This window comes from Diabrotica undecimpunctata, chromosome 4, assembly GCF_040954645.1.
Source record: "Diabrotica undecimpunctata isolate CICGRU chromosome 4, icDiaUnde3, whole genome shotgun sequence".
Lineage (NCBI taxonomy): Eukaryota > Metazoa > Arthropoda > Insecta > Coleoptera > Chrysomelidae > Diabrotica > Diabrotica undecimpunctata.
In genome coordinates this window covers 108782829-108800503 of record NC_092806.1, presented here as the reverse complement: position 1 = coordinate 108800503, position 17675 = coordinate 108782829, and positions in this window count along the sequence as shown.

Below are 17675 nucleotides of genomic sequence, written 5' to 3'. Positions count from 1 at the left end.
GCGTGACTTCGCAACCATTGATGAACAACTTTTGAATTTTAGGGGTAGATGCTCTTTTCAACAGTATCTACCAAAGAAGCCGGCACTTTGCGTCTCGGTCTCGTTGGACTCACCTTGCCCAGATAATTGTTAAGAAAGTTATGAATAGTTTATTTCTTTAGCAAAATACACTTTGCCCGTTTTCTCAGTTCATCGACAATTACTGTCAACGCCACTTAAGTTGGCGAGGCGCACAAACCCAAAATTGAAGTCCGCTTAGGGTGGATTAGGTGGTTATCATCAGTCTCCTCCAAGTAGTCAGGTGCGTAACACAAAAGTGAAGTGCGGCTGTTATTTTTCAGACTTATGGCATTCTTATTTTTCATGTGCCGTGCTCGATTATCGAGCGTTGGCTATCAAATTGGCCATAGCAATTTTGTTGACGGCCGCTCGGAAAAGGGATGCAAAGGATCAGTTAAACCATTCTCTTAGATTTCTAAGCCATGACGTTCTTCTTCGACCTGTCCACGCTTCTTCCGTCTATCTTGCCTTGTATTATTAAGTGGAGTATATTATATCTCTCTGGGTGTCGCATAACATGCCAAAATATTTAAGTTTGCAACGGAATAGCACTTTAAATAAACATATTTGCAAAAATTTGTGAAATTATAATTATTGTATGTACATCGGTATTACTCTCGATAATTGAAAGACATTTTTTAACATACTTAAATTATTACACCTATTAGCACATGAATATATTGTGTACTGTCTTTCGGTATGGCAGTAAATATAGACTTTTTTATACTTATTTACTAGATAAAATGAATTACTATAGTTACTTTTACAGGAATTTCCATCAGAACAATCGAAAGGATAACAAGAGATGCAAAATGTTCTTTGAAAAATACCGACAGAGTCCAGTTTGCCAGTCCAGGCAAAAAACGAGTAAGGAGATCAATCATAGATTTGCCGGAATACCAAACAAGAGACATTTGCAGAATAATCTACGATTTTTATAAAACAGACAAATGTCGGGTTACGGTAAAAAAATTAAAACAAAAATTCATAACGATTTGGATATCACAATCTCACAGACATCGCTAAGGCGACTTCTACGCAAAATGCAATTTCTGTGGAGAAGAACCGAAAACAACCGAAAATTGCTTATAGAAAAAAGTGAAATACGAGCTTTGAGAATAAAATATCTCAGGCAAATCAAACATTTTCGTACTCAAAATAGGCCAATTGTGTACGTTGACGAGATTTACTTACACAGCGGTCGTACTTCTTCGAAGAACTGGACTGACGAATCCACAAAGGGATTATTTTTTAATATTTTCAAAGGTCAACGACTAATAATAGTGCATGCCGGTGGAGACATTGGAGACAAGAATGGATTATTATTCTTCAAGTCAGGTACAAAATCAGGGGAGTTCCACTCTGAAATGAATGCACATAATTATGGAAAGTGGTTACAAGGACGTTAAATACCTAATTTAAAACTCAAAAAAAAGAAATGATAGAATGGTTAATACAGAAAAATATTCCATTTATACCTACCGCTTTAAAACCGAAATTATATGAAACCATTAAATAGCATAAACCCCGTCATGTAAAATAAAAGGTGAACGAAATTATACGCGAGCATAGCCATATTCCTTTGCGTTTACCTCCGTACCATCCTGACCTAAACCCGATTGAACTTATATGGGCTACATTCAAAAATAATGTAAGCCAGAAAAACGTTACATTTAAATTAGCTGACGTACAAAAACTGGCTGAGGAAGAGTTCAATAAAATTGGTGCAAATGAGTGGAGAAAACGATGTGACCATGTCATTAAGAAGGAAGATGAATACATGGACAGCGAGATAGTGGTTGATAACGCCATGGAAATAGCTCCTATTATTATAAATATTAACAGCGAATCTTCCAGTACAGAGTTTTCTTCTGATGATGAAGATGAAGAAAATTATCCATTAGAAAATTATTTTTAGTTACTATTTTTCTACATTTGTTACTCGTTTTAGTGTTATAATAAAAACAAAATATCAAAATAAAATAATTACTGTATTATATTTATTTATACAATACCCTCCATTTAATATGAAAGAGAATATCAACATAGTTTTATTTGTTAATTAAATTCAGTCATAATTATTATTGTGTTTGTATGTTAAATTAAAGAGGTATTAAATATTACTACTTTTTTAATTGTGTAATAATTATTTGAACTATACCGTTACGCCACTGAAACTACTTATCAAAAATAGTAAACCAATAGGAGAATCATGGGGCGTAAACATAATCTATTTCTCAGCGACGTTGTGCGTATTCCATCGCCAAGTTAACTGGCGTTTTCTGTACGATATGCTGCTGTTGCTTTCACGTATCGATATATATTTATTTAATATTTTAATATAAGCTGATCATTCAAACTTTATTTAATACCCCACTTCTATTTAGGGTAAACAAGATTCAATATAGGTATATGAAAAATTGAAGGCAGAATTTAATCCTTCATTGACTGTGTATAAAGTGTTTTTGTTAAATAGGAGGTATATTTAGTCGTCAAATAGTAGAACTATAACCACTGCTACAGTTATTGTGTTCTGAGTAAAGTAAGAAACTATTTGTAGCTACTAGCAACTCAACGTTTTATGTCATCGCATTTCAGATATACAATTCAAGACATACTTTAACGTAAACAATATAGTATCCTGTTTGTGTTCATTAATTAATCTAAAGTTTATAACGAACGAAGCAGCAATATCCACAAAAGCTCACCACAACGCTTTTGTCTTATTAGAAAAGTTATATGTATTAAATATTCCAAATCAATTAAAACGAAAGTTAGCAACTTGTTGTTAGATAAAGTGAGGCTAAATAATTTAAATTCGTAAAGCTTTGGTATCATGTTCATTAATTAGCGTGTAGCTTTGTGCAAAAGAAGCAAGTTAATTAAAACATGAAGCGAAAATGCTAAAATTATAATCTATTGAATATTGAATCACTACTCTCTAAACTACGTATTTAATTTAATGTTAACAGTTTATACACCGGAAATAATATGTCATTTTGTTAAATATCAGTAAATTTATGTAGCATTCATTTGAACAAAATATAATATAAACGTTTATTTAAATCAATATTTTTTAATAAACGTCAATAACTGTCAAAGTTTAAATACACTTTTTAAGGTTCCTCAGGGATTTAAAAGACTTAAGCAGTGCTAAACAGATAAATTCATTCATCGACGCGTAAACAATATGAAGCGAAATGTTTCAGTTGCAATGTAATAAGAAAACGAGTGTCTAATTTGATTTAATATTTTAAAAGTCTAATTTAATTGTGACTATATTGGTGTAATTAAAGAAAACCAGTAAAAGTCCAAAGAAATCAAGTTAGATCCTGTTTTTTTCCATTTCAATTTGAGAGAGGGTCTATTAGGTACTCTCACATTTTGTGTTGCGGCCTTGGTAACCAGGACTTCACACAACGTAAACAGCATAGATAAATAATATAGTACATGGGTCACCAAATGGAGGACCGCGGTCCGCATCCAGAACGTAAGCTTGTTTTTTGCGGACCGCCGTTAAATTCAAAATATAGTAATAAAATTATAGTGTAAAATTATAATCAAATCTAAATACTCGTAATCTAAACAATATATTTCGACTAAACGGTTTTCCAAAATTTCAGGTAGTACCTACCTAAAAGTAATCTTTTAGCAAACTACAATGGGGAAGCTGTCAACACAAAATATTGTGTAACTGTGAAGAAACAGTTTTTCACTCAAGCCTAATGGTGTATGAACCAAGGAAGCAGCATACGTTTTTAAGAGTAACAAAGCTGCCCTTCAGATGGAAGTTTATACTCAAGTTCCAGAAACGCTTGCCGGGGACAAATTTTGGATTAAAAATGTATGTGAGAAAAAATATCCAGAACTAAAATCTTTGGCTCAACTTATGTGTGCGAAGCCGCATTTTCATAAATAAACTTTAATAAAAATTGGTACAGATCTTAGTTGACAGATGAACAAATCGGCTCCCTAATGAGAATCAGTTACACTAACCTCACTCCAAATTGCAGACAGCTTGTACAAAATAAAAAGTGTTATTTTTCTCAGTAATAGTTTAATTTTGTAAGGAGTTTTAATTTTAGACTTATTGTAATCATTAATTTTGAATTTAATTAAACTAATGTACTCCTTCCTAAGCGAGGTGGCCTAGTTGCCTAGTTTCAACTACGTAACGAGGATGATCTCCTGAGGGGGGATTACAACTACTGGGGGGTTTCTGGGTAACCCCCTCTCCGGTTACGCCAGTATCTGGTTTAGTGCTGAGTGTCCGGACCGCGGAAGTGTAGTAGGTTTTCGAAACGGACCCTTACGGAATATAATTGGTGACCCCTGATATAATATATAGAAATAGATAGGCAACTCAATGTATAAATTTCGTTCATTAGCACCACTTGCGGGTGGGGTCATAACTAATCATAATTTGGCGGGAAATTCAAATGGACAATTATTGATTTCATCAATTTAGCGCCTCTTGTGGGCCATTTCGTTACTAATTAAAATTTACTGGAAAATATCTTATTTTCCGATGAAATAATCTCACATGTATTATTAAAAAATAAGAGGATATATAAAAATGCACAATTTTTTCTAGATATACGTATATTTATATGTTGTTTAAGATAAAACAGTTATAAACTAATTACATAATATTATTGTTTGCTTCCTGACAACTTACTATTTGATAACTTACGATCACCATCCTCGTGGTAATATTTCCATAATTTGTACACAACGGAACAATACAATAATTCACATGTTTAGTTTTTTTACTAGCACAACACAAAAATTCTTATGCTTCAATAGGTAACTAAAACTAAACTTTAAAAACTAAGTAACCAACTTAAATTAAAATTACTAAGAATAAATGCAAACGAAAGTTAAAGATAATAAAATAGAATTGAAAGCTTCTAAACGAACAATTCTGTCGTTACTTTTGACAGAATTGACATTGCGGAATTAAGCTTCGTTTGATTATTTTATTTTTGACACCCCGAGATTGTGTTAAAATAAATGATTGGTTAAAGTCTTCGTGAGAGAAATAGGGTGTCATATCTCTTTAATAACTGGCTGGGGTCAAAGTGATGGGGGGATGTTCCAAGGTCATGCATATAAGTTTCCGGGGCATGGTAAACAGCAGTAAAACAATCTATACAGATAACGACTTTGTTTTGTTGACCATAGAAATTACGATTTATTGCAATCCCATCTCTAGAGTATACTTATTATAATGCCCTAAAACTAATTTTTGGATTATTTTTTAGCCTTAATAGCAATACAAATAAATAAGTAAGTAAATAAGTAATATGCTTTATTGTAACTGAAAATTGTACAAATTTTACGGACAAAGCTTATAACAATAAGACAAAAAAGAAGAAAATAAATCAGAATAAGAATCGTTTGTACTTTTAAATAAAATAAAAACAATAAAATTCTTTCAAACTTAAACATAAAAAATACTACTTACATAATTAAGAACCTACAAACTTCGTAAAATGTACCTAACAAAAAATAAAAATTAGGAAAGCAGATTAACGAATTAAGGGCTCAAATATTCCACCTCCTTATGTTAAACGGTAACCAAATCTGTCATACAGATTTCTCCTCATATTTTGGAGTAGGGCTGGTGTAATGCTTGTAGAGAAATGAAGTATTTTTGCTCTTAATTTGACTAGGTTTGTGGCCCTTTCAAACTGATACCTATAAATGCTTTTATTTGAGAAAACCCCAGAAAAAGAAATCATTATATCGCAAACTCATGAAGTTTGTGAAGACATTCTTGTGAATACGCTGTATTGCCGCAAAAATCTACTCTAAAAATCTACAGCAGAATCAAATGTGAGGAGAACCCTATTGTACTAAAAATAACAAGGAGAATAACAAAGTAAGAAAATTTCATGGAGACAATATATTTCCTCCATAAATGAAAAGTTTGGAAAAAAATTGGACAAATAAAGTACAAAAAAATAACCTTAAAATCTCCAATCCCCTTTTTGATCAAAAAGTTATCATTCACAATCAAAAGATAGTCAAGATTCTGACAAAAAACTTTGAAAAAAAGTTTCGCAATAAATTTGTACCAAACCCTATATACCTCCTGTAACCTATTCCAAACTAAAATCTGCACTCAAATCCAGTAAAAACACAGCTCATGGCCCTGATATTCCCTTCTTCTTCTTCTTCTTCTTCTTCTTTTTCTTCTTCTTCAAGTGCCTGTCCGTTCTGAACGTTGGCTATCAAAATGGCAATTCTGATCTTGTTTGCGGCGCTTATGAATAGTTCGACCGATGTGAGCCCGAACCACTTCCGCCGATTTTGGATCCACAAGGGTCTTCTCCTGACTGGCCCTCACTTATTGTCTACTTTCCCCTGGACAATCAATTGAAGTAGACGGTACTTATCGTGTCTCAATATGTGGCCTAGATATTCAAGCTTTCTTCGTTTGATTGTGCCCACATGATACATATATATATACATATATATATATATATATATATATATATATATATATATATATATATATATATATATATATATATATATATATATATACATCGGTTTAGAACGTCTATCGACGTTGTCCTATACCTAAACACCATCTCTTCCTATCTTCGCAGTCGTTTGTTGTTAAATTTCTTTCGCTCATGGACTTGTTTACGCCGTGTTGCCATTCTAATCTGGGTCTTCCTCTTTTCCGTCGACCTATCGGTTGCCATTCTATTACTTTTTTGGAAAGTCTCGATGCTGGCATCCGTTGAACATGCCCATACCACCTTAATTGTTTCTTCTCTATATCTTGAGTTATATTTCCTTCTATTCCCATACGTTGTTTTATTACATAATTTCTGATTCGGTCTCGTCTGGAAATACCTAAAGATCTTCTCATTGCATCCATCCATGAGACATGCTAAGACTTTTTTTGCTTGAGTGATTCGTTTTTCTATTTCCCGTGTATCAGTTCCTGTATTGTCAAAGGCAACACCCAAGTAGTCATTGCTCTGACAGCAGGAAATATGTTGTCCGTTTTCGAGGTCTATGTTATCTGACTCGTTTCCAATACAAAGATATTTGGTTTTTGTTGTATTGACATTCATTCCCCAGTCGTTATATTCTTCTATCAGTTTTCTTAGCATGTACTGCATGTCTTCCCTGTCGGTCGCTAGCACTACCTGGTCATCAGCAAACTGGAGTGTATATATACATTCATTGCTAAGCTCTATACCCATCCTATGTACCTTTCTTTTCCATCTTTCCAATGCCGCTGCAACATATATCTTGAATAAGGTTGGTGAGATACAGCATCCCTGTCGCAAGCCTTTTGTAACCAGGAATTCTTCCGTTAGATATTTTCCTGTTTTTATCTGTGCCTTAGAGTTTCTATATAGTTCTTGTACAGCATTTATCAATGTGTGGTTGATGTTAGATCTTTTCAACGTTGTCCACAGTTTTGTTAAGGGGATGTTGTCATATGCTTTTTGCAGGTCTACAAAAGTAATATGAGTTTCTAGATTCTTAGCCGATCTTTTTTCTATTATTTGTTTAAGACAAAATACGTTATCGGTGCACGATCTTCCTGCACAGAACCCGCTTTGTTCTTCCTCTTCATTGTGCTTATATTCTTCCTCGATCATATTTCTCAAAATTTGTCCGTACAGTCTGCTCAGGGTGCTGGTTACCGATATGCCTCTATAATTATTACAATTCCTTTTGTCCCCCTTTTTGTGTATTGAGGACATGATATTCCCTAGATAATTTTAAAGAAACTGTCACCTCCACTTCTCGACAAATATAATAAAATATGACTTTTTCGCAAATTCCAGAATAAATAGCGAACGTCAATAGTATAACTAATAAAAAATGAACTACCTACCTCTGCCCCTAATTCTTATAAGTCTATAACTCTTAACTGTACCATGTGTAAAATATTTAAAAAATTAACAAAACTTAGTCCGAAAGAACAATCTGGCTTGATTGTGAACAATCTTGTGCTTCTCCAGAATAACATGGCAATGTCAAGAAATGAAAAGTATAAAGTAACGGCTGCCGTCATTAGAATTGAACGGGGAATTCGAGACGATTAGTCGACAAGCTATAATTGTCAAGCTAAATCAACATACTGGAAATATATTGCATTTCATACAACATTTTTTGTCTCAAAGGAGCTTCAAAGCTTCTGTAAATGGTATTTTCTCTTCTATTTATACTCAAATCGATAATACTCCTTAAAGTCCAACCTTGTTTAACCTCTTCATAAGTGATATGTATTTTAATTTACCTTCTCCTACCAAATATGTAGCGTATGCAGATGATTTAATATTATATTGTCACGGTCGTTCAGCATCCACTAGTTATAAAATTTTGCAAGCGGCAATAAACATACTAATCAACAGGATTTACTCTCTGGGACTAAATTTATCACTAGCAAAATTTAAAATTATTAAATTTAGCACACGGCCTCCAATGCCTCCTATATATTTATAGATGATTTACCTCCTCCCGTAGTTAATCATTGTTAAATACCGGGTTTGACACTAGACTCTCACCTCTCTTGGAACAGCATATTTAGGTTAATAATTTCATGCCACAAAACATTAAATATTCTGAAAACATTGTCTCAATATCACTGTGGTGCAGATAAAAAGTCGCTCCTTAATGTATATAAAGCATTTATTTGCTCTAAATTAGATTAGAGGTCTGTCTAGGCGCATGTAGTTTCAGTCCATCTAAAAGTCTCTACTGTAAAGCCGATGAACCCCTCTTCTATATTAGACGGCAATACCTTCTTCTCTCGTATGCTGTATCTGTCTTTTCTAACCCCCTTAATCCTGTCAACAGTTTATTCACAACAACCTACACCATAAGTCTTCCAATAATAAAACCTATATTTCTATAATATCCTCAATAGCAAACAACATTAACTTTACACTCAAAACTGCCATCCATTTCCTTCCAATTTCTCCTTGGATTATGCACCTTCCTCAAACTAACACATATTTAATAAAAATTCAATAAATACGACACACCTTAAGAACTTAGATAAAAGTATTTTTTGAAATTATACGCAATATTTATTTTGATCAAGTATTATACACCGATGCTTCCAAAAGTGATTTGGGGATTTGCTGATCAGTCACCTCTAGAAACAATCTCATTTGTACTTTTTTTATTCCTCTTTATTCCTGTAGACATGGAAATAAAAAAACAATTAAACAAAAATTATAAGACATACTGGAGAGGGTTGAGAAGTAAACAGAAATAATCTCTATTATATAAACACGAAAACTGGAATACATGGACCAAGCGATGAGGGAGTTAAACTATGAAATATTAATACTTGCAATACAGGGAGATATTCAGGGAAGAAGATCTGTAGACGAAAGATTGATTTTTTTGAAGTAGAAACTTCTAAAATAAAAATAGCCGTTATGTTTTGTCAATCTCCGTAGGGAGGCGGCACTTAAATAAGAATAAGTAAATTTGTTTTCTAAAAAAAAACCAATCCAGTAAAAGCTCCTTATTTGCCCTTTCTTTATTCGCGTTTTCACTTTTCGCGGATTAAAAAATGCGATCCAATTTCTAAAAAACTAATAAGAAATAACATTTACCTTATTATAACTACGCCCAGATTGTGTTCAAAATCCATCGGCGCTGTTTGTTTGGTTCCTTTGAGGTAAGTCGCTTTCGCCGATGTCAGTTCTTTTTAGAATTTAAATAAACAGAATGTTTAGTCGAATAAACTTATTACTCAAAATATAAAACCATTAAATTTTGCCACACTTGTATGTTTCGTTCATTGGTAAGAGCCACATTGCGTGATTTATTGTTCTACAAAAAAAAATCGGCAGAAGAATTATCTGGCGACCGCCCAAAAGATGGAGTGATAACCTTCCATAGAGGTATTAGTCCGCCAATGAACAAGCAGAATTGCTTATAAAGGAGAAGAAGAATAGGAAGAAGTATCGAGTACCACGTTTCTTTCGCTGTCTTCCTAACTTATAATGTCGACTGAAAAAATAAGGTAACAAACTTCAAATAATTGGGGAATTACAAGTTAGAAAATTCAACAAAGTTCAAAAATAAGAGTTAAAAGTTAAGCGCATACAGGTGATAGTAGTGAATAAAGGAAATACCATCAGACAAGTAAAATATAACCATTTTAATAATTTTAATAAGTTTTGAGTAAATAAATAATTGTGTGAAAGATTAAAAAACTGGTTTTGGCGAATGTTTTAAGTCCGAGGGGTCGACCCGCTTAGGCATTCCTACGCGTTTTTTTGGTTTCTTGGCAGATAAGAAAGTAATTAGTACCGACAAAAATTAAATATTAAAATAAAAGCCTCATTCATAAGTTTATTACAAAAATCCAGATCCGGCCTTAGAATAAATTAGTTTAAAGTTAAGATTAGAATTAAATTAAATTAAAATAATAAATATTAAGTGTTATTGTAATAAAAAAGTTTAATTAATATAGGAAAATACTAGATTGGTGTATATTAATATAGAAACTATATATTAATATAGAAGGTAACAAAATCGAATGAACAGCAAAAGAAATAAACCAGAACACGATAACTCATCCGACGAGGAGGAAGCCTTCAAAAGAAGCAAAGCTACGTTAAGAACACCTCCAAAGGATAATATAAAAAATCGCGAAATGGAAGAACTAAAGAAACTACTAGAAGAAATAAATAAGGAGATTAAAACGGAAATAAAAGAGCTGAAAACAGAAATGAAGGAAGAAAATAAGGAGATCAGAAGATATATAAATGAAGTTAAAGAGGAGATAAAACTAAATATTGAAGAAATAAAAATCATAAAACTGGAAATAGAAAGGGTGAAGGAAGAATGGACAAAAGATTAAGAAGAACTGAAAAGAGAAAACGAGCTAACCAAAACCGATAACAAAAAGATAACGGAAGAATCAAATAATCTAAAACGCTCATTGGAAAGCTTATACAAAGAAAAAAGAAAGAAGAATATAATTATTAGTGGAGCAATAATAGACTCTGAAGACCCAAAAACATTGAAAGAAGGAATGCCTACTATGTTAGAAAATCATCTTGAAGTCAAAACTAATATTAAAAGAGCACAAAAAATAGGCACAAAAACATGCTTAATTGAACTAGAAAGCGAAGAAGAAAAAACAACAATCTTAAGAAACAAATACAAACTTAAGAATGTAAAGACCGAAAAAATATGGATTACAGAGGATCTCACAAAAGGAGAGAGAGAGAGAGAGAAAATGAAAGCTTTAAGAGATAAAGCAAGAGAAATGAGGGAAAATGGAAAAATGGTCAAAATAGGATACATTAAAATCACAGTAGACGGTAAGGAATGAAGATGGGGCTATAAAGAAGAAAAAGTAGTGGCAATAGCGAGTTCAAAAAACTACCAGAGCAACACAAAAAGAACCAAGGAGAGGTCAAACAACGAATAGAGAAAGAAGAATTACAAAATAAACCGGACAATGATGATAAATGTTTAGTTTTAAGTAGTAATAGGAATAGGATTAGAAATGTAAATAATAAGTATCTCATTAGAAATATGACTTGTGATAGGAATATGGGTATTAGGCATACTAACAGTAGTGATAATATTATAGTTAGGGGGAATATCAAAAATGGGCATAGCATTAATAATGAAGGTAGGGAAAAATTAAATATAAGCATTAAAAATAAAAACGGTAATAAAATAAATAACGGATATAATGTTAATACAAAAACCAGGGAGCATGAAATCAATGTTAACACCAATAATGGAGAAGAAGAATATAGTAATAAGGAAATACATCTTAACAAAACAAATCATATAGGAATAGCAACATGGAATGTTAATACAAAAACCAGGGAGCATGAAATCAATGTTAACACCAATAATGGAGAACAAGAATATAGTAATAAGGAAATACATCTTAACAAAACAAATCATATAGGAATAGCAACATGGAATGTAACATCTCTGACCGGCAAGGAAATAGAAGCAACGGAAGAAATGGAAAAAATGAAGGTGCAAATAATGGGAATAGAATAAGCGAGACAAAAAAGATAGTGAAAGAACACATCAATATCAATGAAAAATATAGTCTATATTATTCCGGAGTACCACAGGGTCACAGAGCAAAAGAAGGAGTCGGTATAATAGTGAATAAAAGAATAGAATCAAGAATAACAAACTACGAAGCAGTATCATCAGAACTAAAAGAAAAGATAGGAATAATACAAATATATGGACCAACAAAAGTTAATGAAGAAGAGATAATGATAGAATTCTACAACGAACTCCAAAACGACAACTTAATTAGACAAATTAAGAGAGACAAGAGAAAAAATAATAATCTTGGGCGATTGGAATTCACGAGTAGGTAAGGACATTAACAGGGGATTAGGATGCATTGGACAATATGAAGAAGAAACATTAAATAGAAATGGAATTAAAATGCTGGAATTCTGCCAAACCAATGACCTGATAATAGGAAACACATTCAGTGAACAAACCATTAACGACAAATATACATTTGTGGCTGAAGAGAGAAATGCGAAAAGCTTAATCGACTATATAGTCTATACGAGAATCCTAGAACAAAATATAAAAAACATCTTAACGGAAAATGAACCGGAACTGTCTACACAACACAGAATGGTCACTGCAAAACTGGAGGATGAAAAAATGGAGGAAGTGGAAAGAAAGTAAATGTAAACAAACTAAAGATAGAAAGTGTGCGAGAATTTTACACGGAGGAAACTAACAAAAGACTGAGACAAATAGAGTGCCAAAAAGAAACATGGACAATGGAAAAAAGATGGAATACATACAGGGAAGTATGAAAGACAACAGCAACTGAAGTGTGTGGAATCAAAAAATATAATAAACAGTTGAAAAGGACAAGAGGGTGGAATAAAGAAGTGAAGACAGAAATAAAAAAGAAGAAAATAGCATGGAAAAAATACATCGAAACGGAATTAGAAGAAGATAAAACAAAATACTATAGGCAGAGACGATTGGCAAAAAAGACAGTCACACAAGCAAAAGCAAAAACATGGAAAGAATTTGGAGAAGAACTTCAGGGAGAATATATAACAAATAATAGAAACTTTTGGACGACAATACGACACATAAGGCAGGGAAAACGAAAGGAAATAAATACAGTAAGAGATACTTCAAACCAAATACAAATAAGCCCAAAACAAGTAGCTAGGGTATGAAAAGAATATTATGAGAAAAAATTTGATACCGAAGTGATAAAGGAAGACAATATAATCAATGAAGGCGAAGAAAACACAGAGCCAGAGCAAATAAGTAGAGAAGAAGTAATAGAAGGATTATCAAATATAAAAATAGGCAAGGCAGGTGGAGATGATGAAATTGAACGGGAAATGATAAAATACATGGGAGAAGAAGGAATAAACTGGCTATGGAAAATATATAAAGAGGCGTGGGAAAAACAAACAATACCTAAAGACTGGCACAACAATATCATCGTGCCAATATAAAAAAAGGAGAACATGTAAACTGTGACAACTATAGAGCAATATGTCTATCATCGGTATGCTTTAAAATATATACGAAAATAATAGAGAAGAGACTAAGACAAGAAGTAGAAATGGTATTATGAGAAGAACAAACGGCATTCAGACTAGGAAGACAGACAAGTGACAACATATATATCATTAGAAACCTAATAGAAAGAAGCATAGATAAGGGGGAAAAACTAGTATTAGCATTCATAGACCTAAGAGCAGCATTTGACACGATATAAAGACATATTATAGGGAAATGCTTAAGGAAAATAAACGTATCTAATGCATTGATAAAAATTATAGAAAGTACTTACAAAGAGGTAAACAAAAGGGTACAAATAACAGGGGAAAGATCGGAGGCATTTAATTGAAGGAGAGGTATTAAACAAGGAGATAGTCTCAGCCCTTTGCTATTCATAATAGTAATGAACGAATTGATAAGAAACACTAGAGTCAGAACCAATCAACTACAGACAATAATAGGTTACCGCAGATTACAACCGGTAACAATAGAGTCCTTAATGTATGCAGACGACATAGTACTAATAGCAGATTCCGATAATAAAATGCAGAAACTAATGGATATATGGGTAGAACAAATAGAAGAACTAAAAATGGAGATAAACGAGGAAAAAAAGTAAGATAATGAATATCAGCGGCAAAGGAGATAAGGAAGATAATCAAATAAAGATAAAATGTAAAAACTCAGAATTGGAAATAGTAACAAGTTACGAATACCTGGGAAGTATAATAACTAATGACGGAAAAATAGACTGGGAAATAACAAATAGAGCAAAGAAATCAAACAGGTTATATTATGCGTTAGCCCCAATAATGGGAAACAGAGAACTTGCACGAGAAACAAGAATAAAAATATATAACACAATAGTGATACCGACTGTGCTCTATGCAAGTGAAAACTGGACAATTCTGGAAAAACATAAGAGCAGGATGAACGCAATGGAGATGAGACATCTAAGAAGGATAGTTGGAAAGACAAAATGGGATAGATTAAGCAACGAGACTATTAGAAGAATGGCCAACCGGGAACCGATAATGAACAAAATAGCAAAGAGACAAATGAACTGGTATGGGCATCTGATGAGAATGCAATCCAATAGAATAACACGAAAAATGTATGAAGCAAAAAACATCGGGAAAAGAAAAAGAGGCAGAACAAGAAAAAAATAGATACAGCAAGTAGTAGAGGCGGGAAAACTTAAACAAAAATCACTCGAGGAATTAAAAATAATGGCAGGAAACAGAAAAGAATGGAAGAGGTGAGCAAATGGAAATTAAAATAGCTAGCCCAAATCCGACACCCTGATAGGGTAAAAGGAAGGGAAGAAAGAAAGAAAAGAAAAAAATAAAAAACTAGTTTTTATGCAAAAAGTCAGTGTTACGTATCATATCACGTTCACTCAATGTCAACGAATAAAATGTACTGACGATAAAAAAATCCAAAGATAAAATAAAGTCGTCTGTAACTTCAACTTTACTGCCAGCGAAAATGGTTTGTGATTCAGTAATAGCAAAAATGGAAATGCGTTGTCAGTACGAATCGAAGACCTCATCCAGACAAGGGCGTCTCTGAGTTATCCAATGGTCCGGGAGAAGGCAAAGCGTCTTTACTGACATTTTAAAGAACCTGGAGGTAGTGCTGGTGGTGAATGTACAAATGGAGGATTTTAAGAATGGAAAAGTTGATTCAATAAATATAAGGTGCGACAATCATTACATTGCATTAAAATCGTTGAAGAAGCTGTATTTGGAAATACTGCTGCAGAAGAAAGATATTCAGAAGAATTTGCGAACATGGTAGCTGGTGATGAATATGCACTTAAGCAAGAATTTATTAGAGATGAAAATGTAATGTCTTGGAAGAGAATTCCAAATTTATTTAGTGAAGTATAGAATTACATTGCTGCTTTGTTTAAACTTTAGCTGCCAGCGTTGCCGAAATTGCGAGTTAAATAGGAAAAGATGAGTTTGAACAGATAAAATCAAGTAAGGGTCAGTTACTTGAATCGCAAGATGAAGATTTGACTAAAATCGATTTGAAGGAAATGTTAAATTCACAACCCATTTAAGAAGAAGCTTAAACAAGTACTAGAAATGCGACATTTAATTTAAACTTTGTGAAAGTTTAAGAATATAACATGAGTTTTGAGATTTTTTTATAAAAATTGATCCATCTGTCGAAAAAAGTCATATTTTTAACGGGCAAATTGTTCATATCACTGCTGAATATCAGTCTGAATTGAAGGAGTATTTAAAACCTGTCAAGCAAGAGAAAATTACTTAATTCTCTAATCATCATCATCATTTTGGCTTTACAACCCTGTGTGGGTCCTAGCCTCCTCAAGAATTTTTTTCCAGTCGTCCTTATCCATCGCCTTCCTCCGCCAAACACGTATTTCCATATTTCTCATATCTTGATCTATGTTATCTAGGAATCTTGTTCTGGGTCTTCCTCTTCTTCTTTGACCAATAGGTCTATCAAGGAGCGTTTTTCTAGCTGGGTCGGTTTGCTTCATCCGCATTACATGGCCTACCCACCTCAGACGTCCTATCTTAATGTGTTTTACGATATCTGGTTCCTGGTATATTCTATAAGTTCGAAGTTGTATCGTCTTCTCCAGGCACCATTTTCATTTACCGCTTCATAGATTTGCCTAAGTATTTTTCTTTCGAAACATACTAAATGTTTTCATTGCTTTTTGTTAAAGTCCAGGTTTCTGAACCATATGTTAGGACTGGGCGTATTATTGTTTTGTAGAGTTTTACTTGTGTATTTCTTGATGTAACTGTGGATTTAAAAAAAAAGATTAAGCCCAAAATAGCATCTATTATCCGTGCAAATTCTGCGGTTTATCTCTGCGGTAGTGTCATTTTCAGTATTGACGAGCGTTTCCAGGTATACAAATTCGTTAACTGCTTCGATGACGTCGTTTTCTATAACAAGTGGCCGTAGTATTTATAGTTGGTAACCTATTTTCATGTATTTCGTTTTATTGGTGTTTATTATTCAACCCATTTTTGTAGCCGCTTCCTTTAGTGCTACGTACGCCTCTCGTGCTGCGTTTTCCGTTCTCCCAACAATATTGATATCATCAGCATGTCGTCTCCGGGGTAATTAATAAACGTATGAAAAACTGATTGCAACTTGGTGCAAGTTTCCATGTTTATTAATCTGTCCAACTATTGCGCAATATGGTGTAATATTGCGTAGTTGGCCGGTACGCTCTTATTGTGGCATGACCTTGAGGAGGTCAATGCCCTTGTGGTTTTATTAAGGTGGTAAATAAAACACATTCTTTCTAAGAAGAAAAAAACTCAGCTTCAGAGTCTTAGAAAGATTCAGAGCCCTTCGAGCAAAGTGCTCTAGGGAGCTACCCTACACGGGTAAAACACACACTGTACACTGTACTGACTTGACTGTCTTGACTGAGAGCGAGATCCGAAAATGTCCCATATTTAAAGATAATTAACTTTTATATAAAACTCTTTCATTTCTCGACCAATTAGATTTAGTTATTTGTTCCAGAAGGAAGGGCGATGAACATCGAAGTGCGTGATTGGTGGCACTTGATGACATACCCCCTGCTTTGGAGACTCTGAGGCTGATAAAAAAAGATGATTTTATTAAAAAACTTAAGAAAACAATTTTTTTACAATACACATATAGGAAAGAAAAAAGGATGCATAAAATATATCAAATATTACATGAAATATATCAAAATGAATATGTCTATATTTTCAAATTACTTACAAGTCCTCTAACACACACTACACTCGCGTACACTCGCGTAGCGCGTACTTACACTGCACAAAAACACTCACAGGCGGTGATCGGTGTTGTGGACAGCATCTGCAGGTCCATCCTCCACGACGTGCTCTCATTCTACGGCGGCTTCGTCCTCTCTAGCTGTACATTTCCCATCTGCATGTCGCCGGTGTGTCGTAGGCGAGTTTGCCTGGGCCTCCGTGGTGCTTTGGACCACATAATGGTAGGACAGGCAGTGACTGGCTACTGCGGAGACATCCATTGCATCAGGTACTTAGCATCAAGTAGGCTGGCTCGTCGGAGATGCGGCA